Below are 10,464 nucleotides of genomic sequence, written 5' to 3'. Positions count from 1 at the left end.
CCTCGAAGAAGGCACGGTTGACCTTGCCAACCTCTCGATACTTCAAGTCGACAACCTCGTCCTTACGAAACTTGGATCTCTCTTCCTAGGACGGAGCTCGTGACCACTTGACATAAGCGGGAGTCACCCATGTCGTGGCCACGGGGTTTGGTACCTCCCAAAGTGGCCGAGTGGCCCACCACCTTTCAAAGAATTCCACGAGCTCGGAGTTCCGGAACACATTCTCTTGGACAAGAGTATCTTGAGCGGGCACCTTTTGTTGACGCCCCATTTGCCTCATGAGCCTTTCGGGATAAATGAAGGAAACAACCTTCAAACCCACCACCATCAAAGAACGAGGACTAGCACCCGAAGCGGGCAACCCCGTGAAGGACCTCAAGTGCCACCACGGCACCACCCAACGGATATGAGGACCACCCTCCTCCGCCAATCTTGCGGCCCAATAGGCCTCGGTGGAGGCAAAACTATCCGGGTACAACTTCTTCCTCATGGTAAGGTGACGGAAGGAATAAGAAGAAGAATCAACCGGAGGCTCTACATACCTTAGCCTCTCCAATAAACACACTTGGAGGATCCTTGGCGATCCGAAAGAGGGAGCTTCTCCACAAGAGCCTTCCTTGTCCAAAGCTTGGATAATCTCTCCAAGCACCAACCATGATGGATCTCTACCATGCTCCATTTGCTCAATCACATGGATGAGGGTCATGCTACCATGGCATCTTGGCCCCTCCTTCTTCAAGACATCAACGAAGAGGTACACATGGACAAGGCAAAATGCAAGAGCCCTTCTCCTAGCCACCTCCGAGACATTAGCATCTAATCGGTTTGAAAAGATGTTGATAAGAGCTAACATATCCACACCATGTGGAGCAAGAAGAAAGTTGATTTGGCTTGTTGATAAGCCCAACATGGAACAGAATTTCTCCTTGTAGCACAACCGAGTCGGAGGAAGCACCGGAACACAACCCGGCCACCCACCAATGGCTCCAACTTCTTCGGCAAGAGGACAAAGCTCGCCTTTCGGGAAAACGAAAACATGATGTTTCGAATCCCAAAACCGAGAACAGCTTCAAGAAACAAAGGTTTCACCTTGACTTGACGAAGCACCAATGATACTGTCGTTTCTGTACCAAAAATAAACCTAAAAACAACTAACAGAAGCTAGCAGCAAGTAGGGTCGATCTCCACAGGGAGGCTATTTTGCTAATTATCTATTTAACTTAGTCTGTCAGGATGTCACAGAGATGGGGGTTTAAATGTGATTTTCTAAACTAATAAGAATAAGGAAAAGAGAATAAGAGAAGGGGATTAACCAGATAGAGAGAAACAGCTAAGACAAACGGTTCACCATAATCATCCCGTCAAGTAATCTAGGTCTCAGGTCAATGCAAATACGGTCTAAGGGGTAACGAACGTCACCTTTCGGTCCTTAATTCACCCTAAAGTGTAAACAGCTTAACTCTCGCCCTCACTGCAATACTCTATTGTTCGCTACTAGTCTCGCCTTTTCCAACCTTTCGGTCCAGGTCAAGGATCACTAGGAATTATAGGTCTAATTGCGTCGACTCAATTAGAAAGATACAATTAAATGTAGCATTTAACCAACAAAGACTATACTAGCATTAACCAAATAAATCAATTACTCTCCCTTCATAATTATGGATCCCCTATAGTCTTAGCATAATGAAATTAGCTACTCATAATCAATGAATTAACAATAACAACAAATAGATAATTGAGACTTAACATGATAATAAAACTAAAAGGATTGAAATAAGCAATTATGATAACAATAAAGGGAAGAAGGAATTAAAGCAATAAAAAGGATTAAAGGATTAAAGAAAGAGAAAGGAATTACAATCCAAGCGAATCCAGCGTAAAGAACACAAAATCCGAGTGAAAATAATCCCGAAATAAAGTAACAGTGAAGAGGAATAAAGCAACGTTCTAAAGTTTACCGTAGAATGTTTGATAATATGAAAGATGATGCTAATTAACCTAGTAAAGTGTGCTTAAATAGCAAAAGAAACAAGTTTAGCGAAATAAAACATCACGCGGGCTAATTAAAGCCCAAACCCATCAAAACCACTTGATCGAGTGGATTACAACCACTCGATCGACCAACTCAAGCTTAAATCACTCGATCGAGTAGAAAATCTACTCGATCGAGTAGAAAATCTACTCGATCGAGTAAGCCATAAATTGAATCTACTCGATCGAGTAGAAAAAGGACTCGATCGACCAAAATTCTACTCGATCGAGTACTTTCCAGCAACAGTTTCCTGCTTTGCGCACTGAACGTCAAACGGCTGCCATTTCTTCGTTACTTGGGCAAACAGGGCGATTCCGGTGGCGTTGGAAATCTAAGAGGACAAACTTTCATCTCCAATTGGAATCACCTAAATATCGGTTCTATAACTCGAGATATGGCTCTCCAAAGTAGGCACTAGCAATTTGAAGTTCTTCCTTTGCTCGCCTAGCTATCTTTCTTCTTTGCGCATCCCAAAATAGCTACATTCCCGCTCCAAATTCACTCTTCCTCCAAATGCATGCTAAACGGACGGTAAAAGGCTCGATTTAGCTCCTCTTCGGTTAATTCCTGCAAATTACATAAAACGAACCAAAGTAGGATATTCGGGGGTATTTGTAGCTAGATGCTACATAAATAGTACATAAATGCGTGTAAAAATGAGGTAAAAACCTTATATAAAAGGCACGCATCAAATCTCCCCAAACCAAACCTTTGCTTGTCCCCAAGCAAATATGAATGCAACTAAGAAACAACAGTGGAACGGGACCAACGCATCAGCTACAAATCACCCACTAAAACCAATTTAATGCAATAAAATGACAAAGTGGCAAATGAGAAGTACAAACGAGTTAAATCAATGTTTCAAACTTACTGAACCGTCGACCTTGCAAGATTCAAAAGATATCGGACTCTCACGGGTCGCTCGTCACTCAAAATTAGGCACAAAGTGAGTATATATGTGAAAGATAGAAAGAAGTAAGACACTCACCTAACTCGACCTATAAGAACATGCATGCAGTTAACATGAATAAAGTCTCTACAACCGTACATATGCATTCCAACCATACTAATGACCAAGACACACGCCGAGGACTTACATTTGGGTAAGTGAGGTAATGGGTAAGAAGGGGCTAAAATGAATTTGGATATGTGGGGTTAATAGCCAGGCTAGCAACAAAGAACCCAAAAATAAACTGCATCCCAACTTCGTACTCAATATAGCAAGATGAAACGGTGCAAAACTATGCACTAAACTCACAAAACACCAAAAATCGTCAACTCCCCATAAGATATAAATAAGACTTGGGAGTGAAAATCTTTGTACAATTCTCATTTCTTTTTCACATGATTTTTCTTTCTTTCTTTTTCTTCTTTTCTTGTTTCGTTTTTTTTTTCTTTTTCGTTCTCTTTTTTTTTTTTTTTTTTTTTTTTTTTTTTTTTTTTTTTTCAACAATTCTTTTATTTCATTCCCTTTGATTCTGCCACCATCCTCTGAAATCAGATAAAATAACCATATTGCAATAACACATTCCAACAACTACTCGTCACTAGCTCGGCTAGGGTAGGAGGTATTATAGAAAGTAGTTAATAGGACAAAAAGGCAATTTGGCTATGTGGGGTTCATGGGTAGAATGAAATAAAGGGAACTGCCTCTCCTAACATGTGTCACCATCCACAGACCGAATGCATACAGGTATTAAGAAGACTAGACTCATGCTTATGCAAATTGATGTTACATGCCTTAAAGAGAGTACTACTCACATCCTAAATGAAACCGGTCATGAATGTCACCAGTTTATAAAGCTCTAACCTCAGAATGTAATGTAGCTTGCCGACATAATGAATCAAGTCTATTCGTTCAGATAAGAGAGAAACAAAAACTCGTAGATTGTGCACATAATCATGCCAACTAAATGTCAAGAATATGCAGGGCTCAAGTAAGGGTTCAAAGTAGCGTCACAGTTCAAACGTTCCGACACAAATTAAACATGAAAAATTTTTAATTAATTTTTTTTTTGAATTAAAAGCAACAATGCATGCGATAATAATAAACGTGCAAGCAAAAATGCAGGAAACATGCAGACACAGATATGGATGCATACCTCCCCAAACCAAACCGTACAATGCCCTCATTGTACCAAAAATAGGGAAGGAAATGCAAACTGAAGAGAAGAGGATAAATGGAGTCGGAAAACTTACAAAACGTCATATAGTGGGACCTCCCCAAACCGACCATGAACATGGGAGGTCAAAGAAAGTCAAACAGTAGCTCCATAGACGGAAAACATCAGCTGGGATTTAAAACTACTCGATCGAGCACTTGGAACAGCTCGATCGAGTAAACTGGCAATGGGAAGGATTCGATCGAGCAGAAAACCGGTCGATCGAGTAAACGTGGATTTGCTTTTGGTCGATCGAGGACAATTATCACTCGATCGAGTGAGAACTGCCCCAAAAAGTGCTCGATCGAGGACAAAACCACTCGATCGAGTACTTGGTCCTGCAAAAACACGCATACCAAAGCTAGAAAAGCATGGGAAGTTCGTAAAACAGCGTATAAAGTTCAACAAAAAGCTAAAGAGAAATAAATAGTTCAACAAAAGTTCAATAAAATCAAATTTGCCGCTCCCGGAGAGCGCTGGTTTATGAGGTCCCGCACGACCTTTTTCCAGATCATCCAAAAGCACAAATCATCGGCCTACCACTAGGCCTCTGACTGGACGCGGTAGCTTCAGCAATCGTTAAGCGGACATCCGGCCTCCACGGCAACGGCACCAAAATTTGGTACTGTCGTTTCGTACCAAAAATAAACCTAAATACAACTAACAGAAGCTAGCAGCAAGTTGGGTCGATCTCCACAGCTTGGCAATGTAAGAACAGCAGCTTCCCACAGCATCCGGGTCCCAATCTATCACCTCATCACGCAGCTTTTTCCTAGACGGTGTGGCTTTATCAACACCTCCTCCTCGGGTCGTCTATCCGGCGCTTCCCGACTTCATGCTAAGAGCACCCATCTCACCTCCCGGGTCTTTGAACTTGTCAAGACCTGTAGAAAGAGAAACAAAGACATGTTCCTCCAATTCGCTCCCAGAATGGGGCGGAGGCGTCATAAAAGCAGCAATAATATGTGACTCAGAAGGGCTATCAGACGGTGTATCAAAGGACTCTTCATGAGGGACATCATCACATGGCGTGATGTGCATGGGTTCCCTAGGGCCATCGACTTAGTAAAAACCAGGTCCTCCCCTCCGACACGAAGGTAAGTGTCCCAACCCCGACATCGATAATTGCGCCAAAGAAGGCACAAAAATGGTCGTCCCAAAATAATGGGAACATTGCGGTCTTCGGTATGTTTAAGACAATGAAATCATGGGAATATAGAAATTCCCGATCCTAACAAGTACGTCATGTAAAGCTCCTTTGACCCGTACATAGGAGTAATCACCAATCGGACGATCGTTCTAGCGCGTAAACTTAGTCGATCCCAATTTCAACGCCAAATGACAAAGGTAAAATGTTGACACTAGAATCGAGGTCACATAAAGCATTATCAAACGAATGGGTCCCTATAGAACATGGTATAGAAAAACGAATCGGGTCGACATTTTGGGCGGGTCCCATTTCGAAGAAGTGCGCCAGCACTCTTCGATTATAGCAACATTCATTACCGTCTCACTAGCATCCCTCTCGGACCAATCAATTTGAGAAATAAAATTAGCATAAGTAGGTACCTGAGTGATCATCTCATCGTAATGAGCAGCGACATTGAAAGCTCGTATGCGGTCCGAAAATCTACGGTGTGGCGTGATCGTTGTGGATAAGGAATTGACCGAACCGTAATACTACTCGATCGAGTAGTTTCCTCATCATCTATAGTCGGTTGAGGATCGTGATCGGCCGAATGAACGCTCCTTCCTCAAGAGTCTTCGATCGAGTGTTTACATCCTCTCGATCGAGGGTTACAAAGATCGTCTCGTTCGATCGATCGGTTTTATCACTCGATCGAGTGATTTCTTCAAGAATTTCATCGATCGAGTAAAAATTCCACTCGATCGACCATCCTCAATTTCTGTAATGCTTGATCGACCATAATTATCACTCGATCGAGTGATGGGATGAATAAGTTCACTCGATCGAGTTGATTTTTCACTCGATCGAGTGTCTGCATTGCACGCAGCAAGTATTAATTCCAAAAACTCGTCTAAACCATCCTCCGGGGTATCTTCATGAAACGGAATGGTGTCGGTGTTGATAGCATACACCGTCTCACATTGCTCTTGCTCGGTAATTAATTGATCACACCGGGCCTCTAGCTTCTTCATATGGCTATCAAATTCCGCACTAGAATTATGATACTGTAGTGCAAGTGCCAATATTGTTGACTTCAGTTCTTCCACCTCATCATTCCTAGCAGGTGAAGGGGTTGGTTGCGGTGGAAACAAATAACAAGGCTGTTGATAGCCTTGTTGCATCAACGGTTGTGGTCGAGGAGCGACATCATAGTAATTACCACAACCCCAAGAATCTTTCCTCTCCCAATTGGCGGATTTTTCAGTTTGAGCTTCAAACTGAGCAATAAGTCGGGAAACGGACGTCATCTTGGCAAAGAATCGAAGGTACTCAAGCCTTCCCTTCGATAATCTTTCTCTAAAAACCGACTAATAGACCTGTAGACCTATCAAAACAAAGAAAGAATAAGATTAGAACGGCCTCAAGGTACTCAGTCTTCCCTTGAGGCGAAAAAATGACAAAATTAAAACAGATATAAAAGCGTCGCCTCCCGGAACGGCGCCAAAATTTGATATTGTCGTTTCTGTACCAAAAATAAACCTAAAAACAACTAACAAGCTAGCAAAGAAGTAGGGTCGATCTCCACGGGAGGCTATTTTGCTAATTATCCTGTTTAACTTAGTCTATCAGGATGTCACAGAGATGGGGGTTTAAATGTGATTTTCTAAACTAATAAGAATAAGGAAAAGAGAATAAGAGAAGGGGATTAACCAGATAGAGAGAAACAGCTAAGACAAACGGTTCACCATAATCATCCGGTCAAGTAATCTAGGTCTCAGGTCAATGCAAATACGGTCTAAGGGGTAACGAACGTCACCTTTCGGTCCTTAATTCACCCTAAAGTGTAAACAGCTTAACTCTCGCCCTCACTGCAATACTCTATTGTTCGCTACTAGTCTCGCCTTTTCCAACCTTTCGGTCCAGGTCAAGGATCACTAGGAATTATAGGTCTAATTGCGTCGACTCAATTAGAAAGATACAATTAAATGTAGCATTTAACCAACAAAGACTATACTAGCATTAACCAAATAAATCAATTACTCTCCCTTCATAATTATGGATCCCCTATAGTCTTAGCATAATGAAATTAGCTACTCATAATCAATGAATTAACAATAACAACAAATAGATAATTGAGACTTAACATGATAATAAAACTAAAAGGATTGAAATAAGCAATTATGATAACAATAAAGGGAAGAAGGAATTAAAGCAATAAAAAGGATTAAAGGATTAAAGAAAGAGAAAGGAATTACAATCCAAGCGAATCCGGCGTAAAGAACACAAAATCCGAGTGAAAATAATCCCGAAATAAAGTAACAGTGAAGAGGAATAAAGCAACGTTCTAAAGTTTACCGTAGAATGTTTGATAATATGAAAGATGATGCTAATTAACCTAGTAAAGTGTGCTTAAATAGCAAAAGAAACAAGTTTAGCGAAATAAAACATCACGCGGGCTAATTAAAGCCCAAACCCATCAAAACCACTCGATCGAGTGGATTACAACCACTCGATCGACCAACTCAAGCTTAAATCTCTCGATCGAGTATAAAATCTACTCGATCGAGTAAGCCATAAATTGAATCTACTCGATCGAGTAGAAAAAGGACTCGATCGACCAAAATTCTACTCGATCGAGTACTTTCCAGCAACAGTTTCCTGCTTTGCGCACTGAACGTCAAACAGCTGCCATTTCGTCGTTACTTGGGCAAACAGGGCGATTCCGGTGGCGTTGGAAAGCTAAGAGGACAAACTTTCATCTCCAATTGGAATCACCTAAATATCAGTTCTATAACTCGATATATGGCTCTCCAAAGTAGGCACTAGCAATTTGAAGTTCTTCCTTTGCTCGCCTAGCTATCTTTCTTCTTTGCGCATCCCAAAATAGCTACATTCCCGCTCCAAATTCACTCTTCCTCCAAATGCATGCTAAACGGACGGTAAAAGGCTCGATTTAGCTCCTCTTCGGTTAATTCCTGCAAATTACATAAAACGAACCAAAGTAGGATATTCGGGGGTATTTGTAGCTAGATGCTACATAAATAGTACATAAATGCGTGTAAAAATGAGGTAAAAACCTTATATAAAAGGCACGCATCAACCAACAATTGACCAACTCCCATGCAAACGAGTTGATGCTTTTCGGGAGGCGACAAATCCCGGCACCATTGTCGTAATGCGTTCTCAAAAGCATCCATGAAATATTTTTGTGGAAGAAGAAGAGGTTTTGTAGAGATGTTTTTGTGTTTCGGATGATGAAACAATGAAGCGCAAACGTCCCTATTTATACGAAATGATCAGCGCATTTTTCCCGAAAAAGGGGAGAGCCAGCTTACATCGCCAGGCTGCTCGCGCCTCTTTGAGGCTCCTCCAGGATTCCCGCTGTTGACTTGTCTCTTTCAACATGTGTTTTCTCCTGACACCTGAAACCTCCCGCCGGGAACCTCGAGCCTCTTCGGGATGATTCAGGAAATTTTGTGTTTCCTCACACTCACATTTCCTTGTTTTCACGTTTTACGAAATCTGACACGGTTTCCACGACGCAGCTTTAAACATACGAATTTTTCTTTCTTTTTTAAAAGGGGGGAAGGGCTAGTCGCCCCGATCCGCGATGGATCGTTTCCATGTCAGTCGAAATGCCGAAAATTTTTCGCTTTTTCGCAATTTTCCGGCAAAAATCAAAATCGAAGATTGATAACACGACATCAATTTTCCTCAAAAATTCAAGCACTCACAAATTCGAGTCTTGACATCAAAAGCCAAATATACTCGCAAAAATCCTTTTCTAAAATTCTTTCCTGACGGTTTGAGTTTTATATTTTTCGAGTCAATTTTCAATAATTTCGATGCAATTTAATTCACGACACGAGTTAATTGCTCAAATTCTCAAATCAATTCCTTTTGAATTCCAAACGCGACGATTTGTCACAGAATCTTCAAAATTCATTTCAAAACTTAATTTTAACTTCAAGTCATCTTGGTTAATTTTGATTTTCAAACAAATGCTTTACGTGTTTTCAACCAAATGCTTCTACGTGTTTACGTTTTTGCGTATGTGCTATCTGTTGCCTATTTTCTACAGCTAATGATGCAGGAACTGGTGCAAAGCAAAAGGAGAATCAATAGCCGACAGCGCTCCTCCGAAACACAACACAAAAAAGCCGAAAATCACAAAATAAACCACAATCCAAAAACATATATATACAAACCGCCTTACGCAAAATACATCGACAAACGTCTATCATAAAGACACTGGCCTAAAACAAACGTCTATCATACAGACACTGGCCTAAAACAAACGTCTATCATATAGACACTGACCTAAAACAAACGTCTATCATACAGACACTGGCCTAAGACAACGAACTGGGGGCTATCCGCCACCTACCGAACTAAGCACTCTCTATCCTCTCAAACGGAAAAGAAAGAGAGCAACAGGGGAAACAGAGGAGCAACAACGAAAGCAGAGGAGCTTACCATTACGATAACCCTCCGCTCCTGCTCCATGACAAAAAAGAAGACAGTGTCTTGCAGACTTCGGATGATGAGGAGGCTAAGAACCATGATGCGATGCAGCATTCCGATACTGAACCCCACTCATCATCCACCCTGTCTATGAGCCACAACGAAAAGGACAAACCGGCCATATCAGCCGCCTATCCTCCTCTACGGAAGCATCCTCCACCACCGCCTCAAATACGGCAGCCTCCTCGGCCGCTACAGCCCCTCCGGGATCGACTTCCTCCTCCAAAGCCTCAACGACGGACCCCATAGGTCCCAAACAATACCCTGTGATAAAAAAAACAACAAACAAAAAACGTCAGCCGAAATTTCGGCATTACGACGGCATGAAATGGATAAATCCAAAAACAAAAAAACACAACCTGCAATACAAAAACAAGGGGCAATCCCGCCCCAAACCATTCACAAAAAAACACAAAAACGACTCGCCCCTCTTTTAAAGCAAAAGACGAGTCACAAAAACGGCATTTCAAGACCCATACAAGGTCCGCCAACAACCCAAAATACATTCCTGACACAATGGGGATTTTTCTACGGTTCAAAAAGGCAATTCATACGCTAATTTGAGCCCAAACCGGTCAAAAATTCAAAAACGACCGCCAAAAGACAAACGTGATTTT

This window comes from Silene latifolia, chromosome X, assembly GCF_048544455.1.
Source record: "Silene latifolia isolate original U9 population chromosome X, ASM4854445v1, whole genome shotgun sequence".
Taxonomy (NCBI): domain Eukaryota; kingdom Viridiplantae; phylum Streptophyta; class Magnoliopsida; order Caryophyllales; family Caryophyllaceae; genus Silene; species Silene latifolia.
This window is presented reverse-complemented; position numbering follows the sequence as displayed.